Source organism: Zea mays, chromosome 8 (genome assembly GCF_902167145.1).
Source record: "Zea mays cultivar B73 chromosome 8, Zm-B73-REFERENCE-NAM-5.0, whole genome shotgun sequence".
NCBI lineage: Eukaryota > Viridiplantae > Streptophyta > Magnoliopsida > Poales > Poaceae > Zea > Zea mays.
The window spans coordinates 153,448,822-153,462,571 of NC_050103.1; the positions used below are offsets into that span (position 1 = coordinate 153,448,822).

At 44.2% G+C, this 13,750-nt stretch overlaps 1 pseudogene; it reads right to left on the reverse strand.

The window, feature by feature from the left end:
- The window catches only part of LOC103637398 (splicing factor U2af small subunit B-like), an 84,870-nt pseudogene extending 72,095 nt beyond the window's left edge, over positions 1-12,775 (reverse strand).
- Between the last annotated feature and the right edge of the window lie 975 nt (positions 12,776-13,750).

Genomic DNA, 13,750 nt, shown 5'->3' on the forward strand with positions numbered 1-13,750 from the left:
GACAATCTCAGGTCTAAGGATACAGTATTCATGTTGCAAGAAGAGAACTATATTACAATATCTCACGTTGGGTCGGTCCAGCCTCATGTCATACATGCGCCCACATTATTAGTTTAACATCTCCATGTTCATGACTTGTGAAATGTAGTCATCAACTAATACATGTGCTAGTCATCGACTCTGACTAGGGACATCATTTAGAATAACCATATAAGTAAAGAATCTCACAAACAATTCACATAATTGCTAATCAATACAAGGTGCCTTCCATGGATATTCAATTAAGCAATATATATATCATGGATACAAAGAAATATGCTCATCTCTATGATTATCTCTAGGGCATATTTCTAACAGCAAACCCTTAGGGACTATGGCTACAAATTAACCAAAGTCCCTCTCCTATGTGATAATGAGAGTGCAATCCGCATGGCGGATAATCCCGTTGAGCATAGCCGCACTAAGCACATAGCCATTCGGTATCACTTTTTGAGGGATCACCAACAAAGGGGGGATATCGAGATTGCTTATGTTAGCACCAAAGAACAATTAGCCGATATCTTTGCCAAACCATTAGATGAGAAAACATTTACCAAACTTAGGAATAAGCTAAAAATTCTTGATTCTCGGGAGAGAGTATTAGCCCAAAGCAAAAGGACCGCACCACCATGCCAATTTCAAAATTCTTCGAAACTAGTTTAAGTTTTTTTAAAATGTTTTTCAATTTGTATCTTTGAAATTAGTGTTCCTCTAAGAAATTCTATCTCAATTTGTAAAACCCTCTTGAACACTAAGAGGAGAATTTCATTAAGGGGGGGTTTTGTTTAGTCAAAGGAAAAGCATTTGAAATAGGGGGAGAAAATTTCAAATCTTGAAAATGCTTCTTTAAACTCTTATTCATATACCTTTGACTATTTGCAAAAAGATTTTGAAAAGAGTTTTCCAAAGAATTTGCAAAAACAAAACTAGTGGTGCAAGCGTGGTCCAAAATGTGAAATAAGAAGAAAACAATCCATGCATATCTTATAGAAGTTTAAATTGGTTTAATTTCAAGCAACCTTTGCACTTACCTTATGCAAACTAGTTCAATTCTGCACTTTATATTTGCTTTGGTTTGTGTTGGCATCAATCACCAAAAAGGGGGAGATTGAAAGGGAAATAGGGTCAAACCTTTTCCTAAATGATTTTGGTGGTTGAATTGCCCAACACAAATAATTGGACTAACTAGTTTGCTCTAGATTATAAGTTCTACAGGTGCCAAAGGTTCAACACAAACCAATAAAAAGTCCAAGATAGGGTTCAAAAAGAAAGGAGCAAAAGAAACCAAAGGCTGCCCTGATCTGGCGCACCAGACTGTCCGGTGCACCAGGGTGGATCAACTCGAACTCGCCACCTTCGGGTTTCTGGAAATGCCACTCCGCTATAATTCACCGGACTGTCCGGTGCGGCACCGGACTGTCCGGTGTGCTAGCGGAGCAACGGCTACAGCGCAACTGTCGACTCCAACGGAAACCTGAAAAGCGCTACAGTGCGCGAACAGTGCGCACAAAGTCAGAGCAGGCGCCAGAAGGCGCACCGGACAGTGAACCGTGACTGTCCGATGCACCACCAGACTGTCCGGTGGCCTAGGCTGACAGAGCTCCAACGGTCGAACCCTAACGGTTGGGTGACGTGGCTGGCGCACCGGATAGTGTCCGGTGGCGCACCGGACTGTCCGGTGCGTCCATCGACAGACATCCTCCCCAATGGCCATTTTGGTGGGTGGGGCTATAAATACTCCCCACCACCACACTTCAAGGCATCCAAGTTTTCAACCATTGCATTCAATACAAGAGCTCTAGACTTCACTCCCAGACACAAAACAAAAGATCAAATCCTCTCCAAGTCCCAATCTCATTCCAAAGACTTAGTGGCTTGTGAGAGAGAGACATTTGTGTTCATTTGAGTTCTTGTCGCTTGGATCGCTTTTCTTCTTCCTCCATTCTTGTTCTCAAGCAACTTGTAATCAAGCACGAGACACCAAGTTGTGGTGGTCCTTGTAAGGGGTCTAAGTGACCCGTTGATTAAGGAGAAAAGCTCACTCGGTCTAGGTGACCATTTGAGAGAGGGAAAGGGTTGAAAGAGACCCGGTCTTTGTGACCACCTCAACAGGGAGTAGGTTTGCAAGAATCGAACCTCGGTAAAACAAATCACCGTGTCACACTCTTTATTTTCTTGTGATTTGTTTTTCCCTCTCTTTCGGACTCGCCTTTATTCTAACGCTAACCCGGCTTGTAGATTGTGCTTAAAGTTTATAAATTTCAGATTTGCCTATTCACCCCCCTCTAGGCGACTTTTAGTAGCTCTCGCCTAGGGAAGGCCGGCGTGGTCGTGGAAGGTGGGACGCCAATGTGTGCTACTCCGGAGTGCGCTCCTCCGAGAAGCCATCGACGCCGCGCCTTCCGATCGGAGAGTCTATGTCGCTGCGCCTCCTAATCAAGGAACTGTCATTGTCGTGCCACCGGATCAGGGAGCCATCGTCGTTGCGCCTTCGGATCGAGAAACCGCCATCGTTCCGCCGCTGGGGAGCTGTTGGGGTCGTGCTTCGGTGCGCCGAAGGTCTCACACGAAGAAGCAGCTTCGGCTGAAGTCGTCTCCAAGAGATGGCCGAAGGTCCCTTTTCATGGAGCTTCGGCGTTTTAAACCGACATAGAGATAGAATGACCTTTTTATACATATAGGTCTGAGTCAATGCTGTAAACTTTCGCAAGGGGCATGATTGTAATTTGTCACAGGCTGCGACCTGTGCCTATAAATAGATGAACAGTACCTCTGTACTGTTCACGTGAACTTGTCATTTGCTTTCGCATCACGCTTGTGCTTTTGCCTTCCGCAGGACCGAAGGTACATTTGTAATTCAAAGTCATTTATATTCATTAGTGCAAGTAGAGTTAATTCTATGACAATATTTAAATGTCTATTTCATATTCTATGATTTATGTGAATGCTTCATTCTTCGTTGTTATGCTTACGAAGGTATGTCTTTCGTAACCTTCGTCCGAGATGCTTTATATCCCGAAGGGATATATCGTTATGGAGGACGAAGGACCTTAACACTTAACATTTTTTGTGTTGCCTTGTTCTTAATTCTTAGCATTTGAGAACAAGTCCCCAACATTGGCGCCCACCTCCGGTCAACTCACTTCCACCTTTCTGAGCTGATGGCTTCGTTCAACACTCAAGCTGGAGCTGCTTCGGCTTCGAAGCTGGTGCTCCCGATAACAGGCGGTTCTTGCTCAGAGCCAGCTGACAAAAAGCAGAAGAAGGAGGCTCAGAGAAGGGTGCAGCATGTTGGAGTGCAGGGACCCTTCATTAAGTCAAAATGGTCTCACATTCCAATTACCTTCTCTCAGGAAGATCTTCAGCTCAAGGACTATCCCCACAATGATGCTATGGTCATTTCTTGTGTGATCAAAGGGTTTCTGGTTCACAATGTCCTAGTTGACACAGGCAGTGCAGCTGACATTATATTTGCCAAAGCCTTCAGACAGATGCAAGAGCCTGAAGACAAGATTCATGATGCTACGCACCCTCTTTGTGGCTTCGGAGGGCGGCAGATTGTGGCACTCGGGAAGATTACCATGCCGGTAACCTTCGGATTTGTTAATAACACAAGGACTGAGCAAATTGTGTTTGATATTGTTGACATGGAATACCCCTACAACGCCATCATTGGTCGTGGTACCCTAAATGCTTTTGAAGCAATTCTTCACCCAGCTTATCTCTGCATGAAGATACCTTCGGACCAAGGGCCTATTGCTATTCATGGGAGTCAGGAAGCTGCCAGAAGGGCCGAAGGAAGCTGGACTGATTCCAAGGCAATCCATAATATAGATGGAGTTGAAGCTTGTGAACAGTACAAGTTCAGGAGGGAAAAAGCAGCTTCGGCTGATCAGCCGAAGCCCATGCTGCTGTGTGAGGATATAGCAGAGCAGAAGGTGCTATTGGGCTCGCAATTATCTGAAGATCAAGAGAAAACCTTGATAAGGTTTTTATTCAACAATAAAGATGTTTTTGCATGGTCAGCCAATGATCTATGTGGAGTGAATCGGGATGTTATTGAACATTCGCTCAATATTGACCCATCCTTCAGACCCCGCAAGCAGAGGCTTCGGAAAATGTCTGATGACAAGGCCGAAGGGGCTCGCAACGAAGTAAAAAGACTCCTAAGTGCAGGAGTTATCAGAGAAGTGAAGTATCCAGAATGGCTAGCTAACACTGTTATGGTGAAGAAGGCCAATGGAAAGTGGAGAATGTGTATTGATTTCACAGATCTCAACAAGGCTTGTCCGAAGGATGAGTTCCCGCTGCCAAGGATAGACTCTTTAGTTGATGCAGCAGCTTCTTCGGAACTCATGAGTCTCCTGGATTGTTACTCAGGCTATCATCAAATCTGGATGAAAAAGGAGGATGAGCCGAAGACTAGTTTCATAACCCCAAGTGGTACATATTGCTATCTTCGGATGCCTGAGGGGCTTAAGAATGCTGGAGGGAGTTTTAGCAGGATGACTGCGAAGGTTCTCCAATCTCAGATAGGCAGAAATGTGTTGACCTATGTTGATGACATTATTGTAAAAAGCACGAAGCAAGAAGACCATATTGCTGATCTGCAGGAGACCTTCGCCAGCTTCAGGCAAGCTGGTCTGAAGCTGAATCCAGAAAAATGTGTCTTCGGAGTAAAGAAGGGTAAGTTCCTTGGATGCTTGGTTTCAACAAAGGGAATTGAAGCTAACCCAAATAAAATCGAAGCTATACTTCGAATGGAGCCACCAACCACAAGAAAGGGGGCCCAAAGATTGACAGGAAGACTGGCATCTCTTAACAGATTTATATCCAGATCAGCGGAAAGAAATCTACCCTTCTTCGAAGTGCTAAAATCAGCTGAAGTCTTTCAATGGGGCCCAGCTCAGCAAAAAGCTTTCGAAGAACTCAAGCAATACCTGATAGATCTAACAACATTAACTCCACCAATGCCAGGGGCTCCTCTGTTGTTGTATGTGGCAGCTTCGCACTCAGCAGTGAGTGCGGCACTTGTGCAGGAGAAGTTTGATGGACAAATCAAGAAGCAGGTCCCAGTATATTTTGTATCTGAGGTCCTTAGTGTCTCAAAGAAAAATTATACAGAACTGGAGAAGGTGTTGTATGCCGTTCTAATGGCATCCAGGAAGCTTCGGCATTATTTTCAGGCATATAATATTATTGTTCCTTCTTCGCAGCCGTTGAAAGATATCATGAGAAATAAAGAAGCTACTGGCCGAATTGGAAAATGGGCTGCGGAGCTTAATGAATTTTACATTGATTATGTGCACAGATCCTCGATCCAGTCTCAAGCATTGGCAGATTTTATTGCCGACTGGACGCCAGGGGCTCAGGGCGAAGAAGCGAATAAAGATGCCGAAGCATGGACAGTGTTTTGTGATGGCTCCTGGGGAACCTTCGGAGCAGGAGCAGCTGCTGTTTTGGTTTCACCGTCCAAGGTTAAAACTTGCTATGCAGCAAGACTGGACTTCAGCTGCACAAATAATATTGCTGAGTACGAAGCCCTGCTCCTGGGACTTCGGAAACTAAAGGCGATGGGGATCAGGAGGGCGATTCTTAAAACTGATTCTCAGATTGTTTCGGGTCATATTGACAAAAGTTGCAAGGCTAAAGACCCGAAGCTTGAAAAATACCTAGACACAGTCCGAAGGATCGAAGCTTCCTTCGAAGGATTTTCTGTCAAGAATATCCCTCGAGGGCAAAATGAACATGCTGATTTGTTAGCCAGGTCTGCAGCACAGGGGCTGCCGCTACCTTCGGATGTATTCTTCGAAACAATAAAGGCACCTTCAGTGGAGTTACTTGAAAGAGCAGTTCTTACTATTTCTCCTGTGTACAGTGAAGATTGGAGAACTGAAATAATTTCTTACCTTCAGGGCAACTTCCTATCAGATGACGAAGCTTATAATAAAAGAATAGAGGCAAGAGCTCGTCCGTATATCATTATAGAAGGGGAGTTATACAAGCACGGAGTTTGTGCACCGCTGCTCAAGTGCTTGTCTAGAGCCGAAGGTATAGAGTTGATGAAGGAGATACATGCAGGTCTTTGTGGATCCCACATCGGATCCAGGCCGTTACTTGGAAAAGTGTTCCGTCAAGGATTTTATTGGCCGAAGGCAGCTTCGGATGCAGCTGAGTTAGTTAAAAAGTGCGAAGGTTGTCAGAAATGTGCAAGAGATCAAAAACAACCTTCGTCTTTGACACAGCTAATACAACCCATCTGGCCATTGCAAAGGTGGGGCTTCGATTTGCTGGGCCCATTACCACCGGCTCAAGGCAATCTGAAATATGTTGTAGTTGCTGTGGAATATTTTTCCAAGTGGATTGAGGCGAAGCCATTAGCTACAATAACTTCGGCCACTGTCCAAAAATTTTTCTGGCAGAATATTGTCTGTCGCTTCGGAGTGCCGAAGGCTATAACCGTAGATAATGGAACACAATTTGACTCCGAAGAATTCAGAAATTTTTGTGATCAAATTGGCACGAAGATCCACTTTGCGTCAGTCAGGCACCCGGAGTCGAATGGGCTTGTTGAAAGGGCCAACGGCATCATAATGACAGGAATAATGAAGCTAATCTTTAATCAACCAAGGGGAAAGTGGCCAGATCAGCTTACCAAAGTGGTATGGAGCCATAACACAACAACATCAAGATCTACAGGCTTTACCCCATTTAAGTTGTTATTTGGTGACGAAGCAATAACCCCGGAAGAAGCCAAAGCTGGATCAATAAGAGTGGTAGCTTCGGCAGAATCAGGTCCCAAAGATACTTGTCTCGTGGAAAAAGATGCCTTAGAAGGGATCAGGCTTCAGGCCGTGGAGAATATCAATAAGTACCAGGCTGAAACAGTTAAATGGCGAGATAGAAAGGTCCGGCTAAAAAATATTGAGCCAGGACACTTGGTGCTTCGGAGAGTGGCCAATCCGGATACAGTGGGCAAATTGCAACTGAAATGGGAAGGGCCTTTCTTAGTAGCATCTTCGTCAAGGCCTGGTTCGTACAGACTGAAGGACATGGATGGCAATGAAATTCCAAGATCTTGGAATGCGGATGAGCTTCGGCGGTTTTATGTATAACTCGATGTAATTTTGACTTTTCTTTTCTTTTTCATGGCACCCTTTTCCTTTCTAAAGGGGGAGAAAGGTTTTTAATGGGGCCATCTTATGTAATTTCCTTTTTAGTTTTATAAGAGCAAAATCCCCCAAAGAATGTAAATGTAAAAGCTGAGAGCGCACCATCGAGTGCCGAAACTAAAAAAGAGAAGAAGCTCCAAAGACGTCCCTAAGGGGATGCAGAGCTCACAGCGAAAAGTCAACGCTGATTCCGCCGAAAGTAAAAGGCGAAGAAGCTCCAAAGTCGTTCCTAAGGGAATGCAGAGCTTATACCGTCTAAGTAAAAGACGAAGAAGCTCCAAAGACGTCCCTAGGGGGATGCAGAGCTTACAGCGAAAAGTCAACGCTGATACTGCCTAAGTAAAAGGCAAAGATGCTCCAAAGTCGTTCCTAAGGGAATGCAGAGCTGACGTGTGTTTTGCTCCTAAGAAAATGATGGATGAGTGTGGCTTCGGATATACGCTTCGGACATTCATTTGCACATTACATTACATCATGGCATTTGCATACATAAGCATTCATTCATAGCATTTATGTACCAAAGTGGTTGCTTCGGCAAAAAAGAGAATTGGTTTTTTATGAATCGTTGTGTAAAAGTAAAAGCTTCGGCAGAAAGAGGAAGTAGTCTTTTATGTTTTGCTATGTAAAAGCTTCGGCAGAAGGAAGAAGTAGTCTTTTATGTTTTGCTATGTAAAAGCTTCGGCAGAAAAAAGAAGTAGTTTTGCTATATGAAGAAAAGCTTTGGCAAAAAGAGGAAGCGGCCGTTTAGGCTTCGTTGTGTACGAAAAGAAGGGAAGGTGTTTTTTCGCCTTCGGCTCAAAATACTGATTTCGTCCACATCAAAGCGACTCAATCGAAGGGTAAGAATATATTACAAGGTATGTACAAAGTTCCTTGAGAACAGTTCAATTGTATTTACAAAACTTGTTACAAAAGTATCCTGAGTTTTTTCCTATAGTACATTTCTACTGATCTTCATTAAGCTTCAGCTTCGGCGACAGTTTCGGTGACATAACTTAGGCATCATTTTCACCTTCGTCATCCTACATAAATCAAGGAATCGTGAGTAAAAATCAAGTGCAAAGAAAAAGGTAAGTACGAAGTATTATTTCTTACTGGTTCAAGATGACTTCGGGCTTCGTCTCCAGCTTTCTCTCGACCGCCCTTTGTCCATACCATTTTTATAAATCTATTGGAGATACTTCGGGCGAGGTCGGGCATATCATCCAGGATTGATGAAGATAAGGTGAAATTGGGCCTGTTGACAACCTTTCCATGTTCGCAGCCGGCTTTCAGAAATGCAGCAGCGGTACCCTGAGAAGCTACCCAGGCACAGAAGTCGCCGTGCCCGGCTATAACTTCGTCAAGCTCTTCGATTTCAGCTTCAATATGATCGAAGGCCTGGGGTAAATTTTCCGCCGAAGGGTTAAATTTCCCACTGCTGGCTCCAACAGAGTAAAATATCTTCTTTAATCGTCCAATACAATTATTGCCAAAGTTCAAGCATTTGTCTTGAAGGCTTGTTAATGCTTTCTTCAATTCTGAGCTGGTCTGGACTTCGGCTTTAAGCTTCGAATTCAGTTCTAGCTTCTCCTGATCAAATTGTTTTGATTGATTGATAAGCTTCGAATTTAACTCTAATATTTTAGCCTCAGTTTCAGCCAGCAAGCCTTCGGTCGATTGGAGCTCGAAGTCTTTCTTTTCAATGATGGCAGATTGCTCTTTTATTTTGCTTTCCAAGTTTTCAATTATAGCTTCGTGCTTTTTGTCCTCCAAGTCTTGTTGCATCTTCAGAGCTTTGCTCAGTAGCATGCTCTGAACAGAGACAACTTATGTTAAGTAATATTTTCATTGTTAACAGCAATAAAAACCAGAGAAAAAGGTTGTTTACCTTGAAGTTGGAATAAAACAAGCTGCCGACGATATGTTGTCGTCGGTAGCGGCTGATGTCTGTCTCTAGCTTCGGAAAACCGATACTCTTCGATAGAGTACCGATTACCTTAGCTCCAGTCTGGTCTCGAATACAGCCTAGTTTTTCATCATCTACACCCCCAAATAGGAGGGCACCTGACTTGTAGCCGCAAGACTTGGCGTAGTCTTTAAGTTCTTCTATTTCGTCCTTCGTCAGTTTTTGCCCAACTAAGTTCTGGAAAGAGTAGGCTTCGTCGTCCGAAGGGTCTTCGGCTATCTCTTTTCCTTTCTCAGGCACTGTGGCCATGGTTTTTTCAGTAGTAGCACCAGCTTCTTCCGCAGCCATGTCTTCCAAAATCTTGTTGATATTCTTAATCGTGGTTTCTAAGTTTGTATCTTCGGCTGTAGCGGCTTCGGCAGCCGCGACCTCCGAAGCTACGCCTTCGACGATTGCTGTACCTTCGGCAGCTGCCGTTTTTTGGATTGATGCCCTTGGCGGCGTCTTGTCGATAACCTCAGTTACCGCAATAATTCTTTGCCGTTTGGGTTTGTTTATCTTCGATTGATCCGGCTCGTCCACCTTTGCAAAAAGCTTCGTCAGTTGGAGCCCTAATGGACTTAGCTTCGTAGGCATGGGTTCAGTCATTACCTTTAAAATTTCCTCCACGTCGCTGGTAGAAGGCGGTGTGGGGGTCCCCTCTTCTTCGGGTGATTTGCGCTTCGGAGCAGATATTTTTCCTTTTTTGAGAATTTTCTTCTCCTTTGCTGGTCTTTCTTCATCCGTGATCGGAGTTTCGGCTATTCTTTTTCTTTTAAGGCCCTCGGCACCCTTGTTCAATTGTTCATAGTCTGGGTATTCGAAGCCTAGGGCGTCAAGCACTCGGTTCAACCTTCGTTTCGGTCGGGCACCGAAGGCTGCTGTCATTAGTTGATCCTCTTTTTGGAGTAATTCCCCAGGATTTCGTTGCACATCACCTCAACAGTGTCTAACCATTCTTTGCAGGGTTTTTTGAAGAACTTCTTGAACTTGAAGTAATAGGGAAGCCGGACAAGCTCCCCCTTCTTCTTCTCTCCCTCCAGCTTCGGCATCTCCCACTCTTTTAGAGTAGGGAAAATTCTGAATGCCAAGAACTCTTGAACTAGATCCCTGGTGCCAATATGTTCTGAGATAATTTCAAATTCACCCAGAGCAGCCCAGGTGGGACCTTTTAGGTCGCCAATGTGGCATTGCGGCCTTGTCTCTCCGAAGATTAACTCCAGAGGGCTTTGTACCAATTTTTCTTTGTCTTCATCGACTTTTACATAAAACCACTCAGATTTCCAACCTGCTGGCCATTTGCTTCGGTAGCTGATGACAGGACACTTTGTTGTCTTCCGGTAGGCAAAATTATAGCAACCGAAATTATCATGAAGCCCATCTTTTCTGGCTTTTGTTTGGTAATGTAATTCGTGAGCTCGGCAGAAGCTGTCAGCAAATGGTTCCACAGCTTGGCTTCGGAGGGCCCAGATATAAACATTGAGCCTAACGATGGCGTTAGGAGTCAATTGATGAAAGTAGATACCAAACCTCCTTAGTATCTCCGCAACAATACCGTGGAGAGGGAATCTAAGCCCAGCCTTTAAAAAACTCTTGAAAATAACAATCTCATCCTTCCTTGGCTTCGGGGTGGTTTCTTCTTCCCCGAAGCGGAGTAGCTTCTTCTGGTCCTCTTTGAAATAACCTGCTTTCACCATCTTCGAAAGGTCAGCTTTTGAAACAGTTGATTTCCCAAAATCTAGGTGACTGGGCTTGCTGGGCGTAGCAAGGTGATAGTCATCTTCGGAGTCAGTCCCTTCAATGTTTTCTTTTCCTTCGGCAGTTGTTGGGCCTGCTTCAGCAGCAGGCATTTCTTCTGTAGTCAGTAGACCGGAACGCTGCATTGCTTCGGAGATGGGCACAGTGTCTGAACCTTCGGCTTCGTCTCCCTCACGTACAACTTTGGCAGTAGATCGTATTCTCGCCATTTGGTTCTAAGTTGGGGAAGTCAAAAACTTTTTCCTTTTTTTCTCTCTCCGAAGCTCTTCTTTCTGACGAAGCGGACGTTGAGAAGCACCTTCGTTCGATTCTGAGACTTAAGCTTCGGCTATGGTGAAAAATTTTGGCAGCGAAACAGTGCAAATAGCAATGAATGCTGTGGTAACTTCACACCCACCTGTTTGTTTATATAGTGCTGCAGGTAGGAAGGCGAAGCGGTGGAACTGTTACACCAGGCGCGCAGTAGCTCATACCCGCTGCGCAGTGGACCGCAAGGATCAAACAGTAACTCTGCAAGGTGGGACCGACACGCGCTCGGAAGTCGGATCGTTTCTCCGCAACGAGCTCAGGGAAGGTGTTTTTTGGACCTTCGGCTTCCCGAAGCTGAAGAGGCTTTTTTCACGGGTCAAGCTCGTTACGAAGAACGATCTAGCACCGCGAAAGGGGCTACTGTTGGGGTCGTGCTTCGGTGCGCCGAAGGTCTCACACGAAGAAGCAGCTTCGGCTGAAGTCGTCTCCAAGAGATGGCCGAAGGTCCCTTTTCATGGAGCTTCGGCGTTTTAAACCGACATAGAGATAGAATGACCTTTTTATACATATAGGTCTGAGTCAATGCTGTAAACTTTCGCAAGGGGCATGATTGTAATTTGTCACAGGCTGCGACCTGTGCCTATAAATAGATGAACAGTACCTCTGTACTGTTCACGTGAACTTGTCATTTGCTTTCGCATCACGCTTGTGCTTTTGCCTTCCGCAGGACCGAAGGTACATTTGTAATTCAAAGTCATTTATATTCATTAGTGCAAGTAGAGTTAATTCTATGACAATATTTAAATGTCTATTTCATATTCTATGATTTATGTGAATGCTTCATTCTTCGTTGTTATGCTTACGAAGGTATGTCTTTCGTAACCTTCGTCCGAGATGCTTTATATCCCGAAGGGATATATCGTTATGGAGGACGAAGGACCTTAACACTTAACATTTTTTGTGTTGCCTTGTTCTTAATTCTTAGCATTTGAGAACAAGTCCCCAACAGGAGCTGCCGCCACTGTGCCATCGGATCAGGGAGTCAGTGTCGTCGTGGCTACGGATCGAAGAGCCGCCACCGTCATGCCTTCGTCGGATCGGGAAGTCGTCACCGCCGCACCTTCGGATTTGGGATCGACCATCGGTCATGCGACCTGAGGCCGCCGCCGCCTCGCGCTCTCGTGGAACCACCGCCACCCCACACGCCTAGGTGGGCGTCTGACACTCGTGCATCGTGGTGGGGTGTCAAAAACTGAACCCTGATGGTCTGGGGCTCTTTTATAGACAACGGGACCTGGTTCGGCTTAACTGGATGGCAGCATTAGGCCAGAGTTTTCCCTAACTATTGGAAGTGCAGGGCTCGTAATATACAAACTATATATATCCTCGTAAAATCTTCAAAATGCTCTTGTATCTTGCAAGATTAGATGGCTATCCTTGAGCATCAACCCTAAGGGTGATCACGTCAGCATGCTGATACACGTTAATAGGGACAAGAGTTGGTCTTGGTTGGCCTATTATGGAGACGTGAGCAATGATCTCCATGACGACAAGCTCCGATCTTGAAGTAAAATGGGAAGTTGACCTTATCTTTCTCTGTACCAAATATTGAAGCCAAGTATTCCGCCATGATTTGAAATCAACAACTGACTAGAAGCCTGCAAAGACAAGGTGAGATCATTAATACCCCTCTAAATTGGAAGTGTTTCCTGATGCATGAAAGTCCCTATACTTCAATTAGTAAACCACAAGAAATTTAGAGTTTAAAAGTATTCATGGACAATGCGATTACACAAGATATCGGCATCCATATTATTACCAAATTTGATGCACTATTCATTTGCAATTATGTAGATTGCATTGTATTTGTTTAACAATATTACCAACACATTAGTATACATCATATTTACCAATTTTAACATTGAAGTTAACTGCTCAAAAGGTGGCAGCTACTACTACAGTCTCAAGACATAGCAGACCAAGTTCTTGCACAAAACTAGCTAGCCAAACCTCTCCTTATAACCTAAGTTGCAAACTAACTCAAATTGTTAATATCAAAATAACAATAGTACATATATAAATGACATATGAGAATATAATATTTCTCCAGAGCAAAGCATTAACGAATATATGCATTTTATTAGCCTACTAGATGAGTGCCCGTGCATTGCAACGGGAACATATAATACCATGATAATTTATATACAAAATATGTCTTATATTGTTATAAGAAAACGTTTCATAATCCATTTGTGATCCTAGCCATACATAAATTTTGTTATTTTAATTTAACTGTTTCACAATTACATTGCAACCATCAGTATCATGCACACTTCGATATATGCCATGATTTACATGGTCTCATCATTGGAGAGCACGTGCCACACCTGCCGGTAGAAGTTCCCGTGTACATCATCAGTCATCAGTCACACACCACTATACACGTTTGCTTAAACAAAAAAAGGCAAGTGTGTGTTTGCGAAGAGAATTAAAGACAGGCCAGCACAAAAGCTACCCCGACGATGGCGAGTGGTCATTGCTATCGGTCCTCCTCTACGTCACCTCCGGCGCCGAGATGACGCCACAGTCATTGATATAGTAGTCA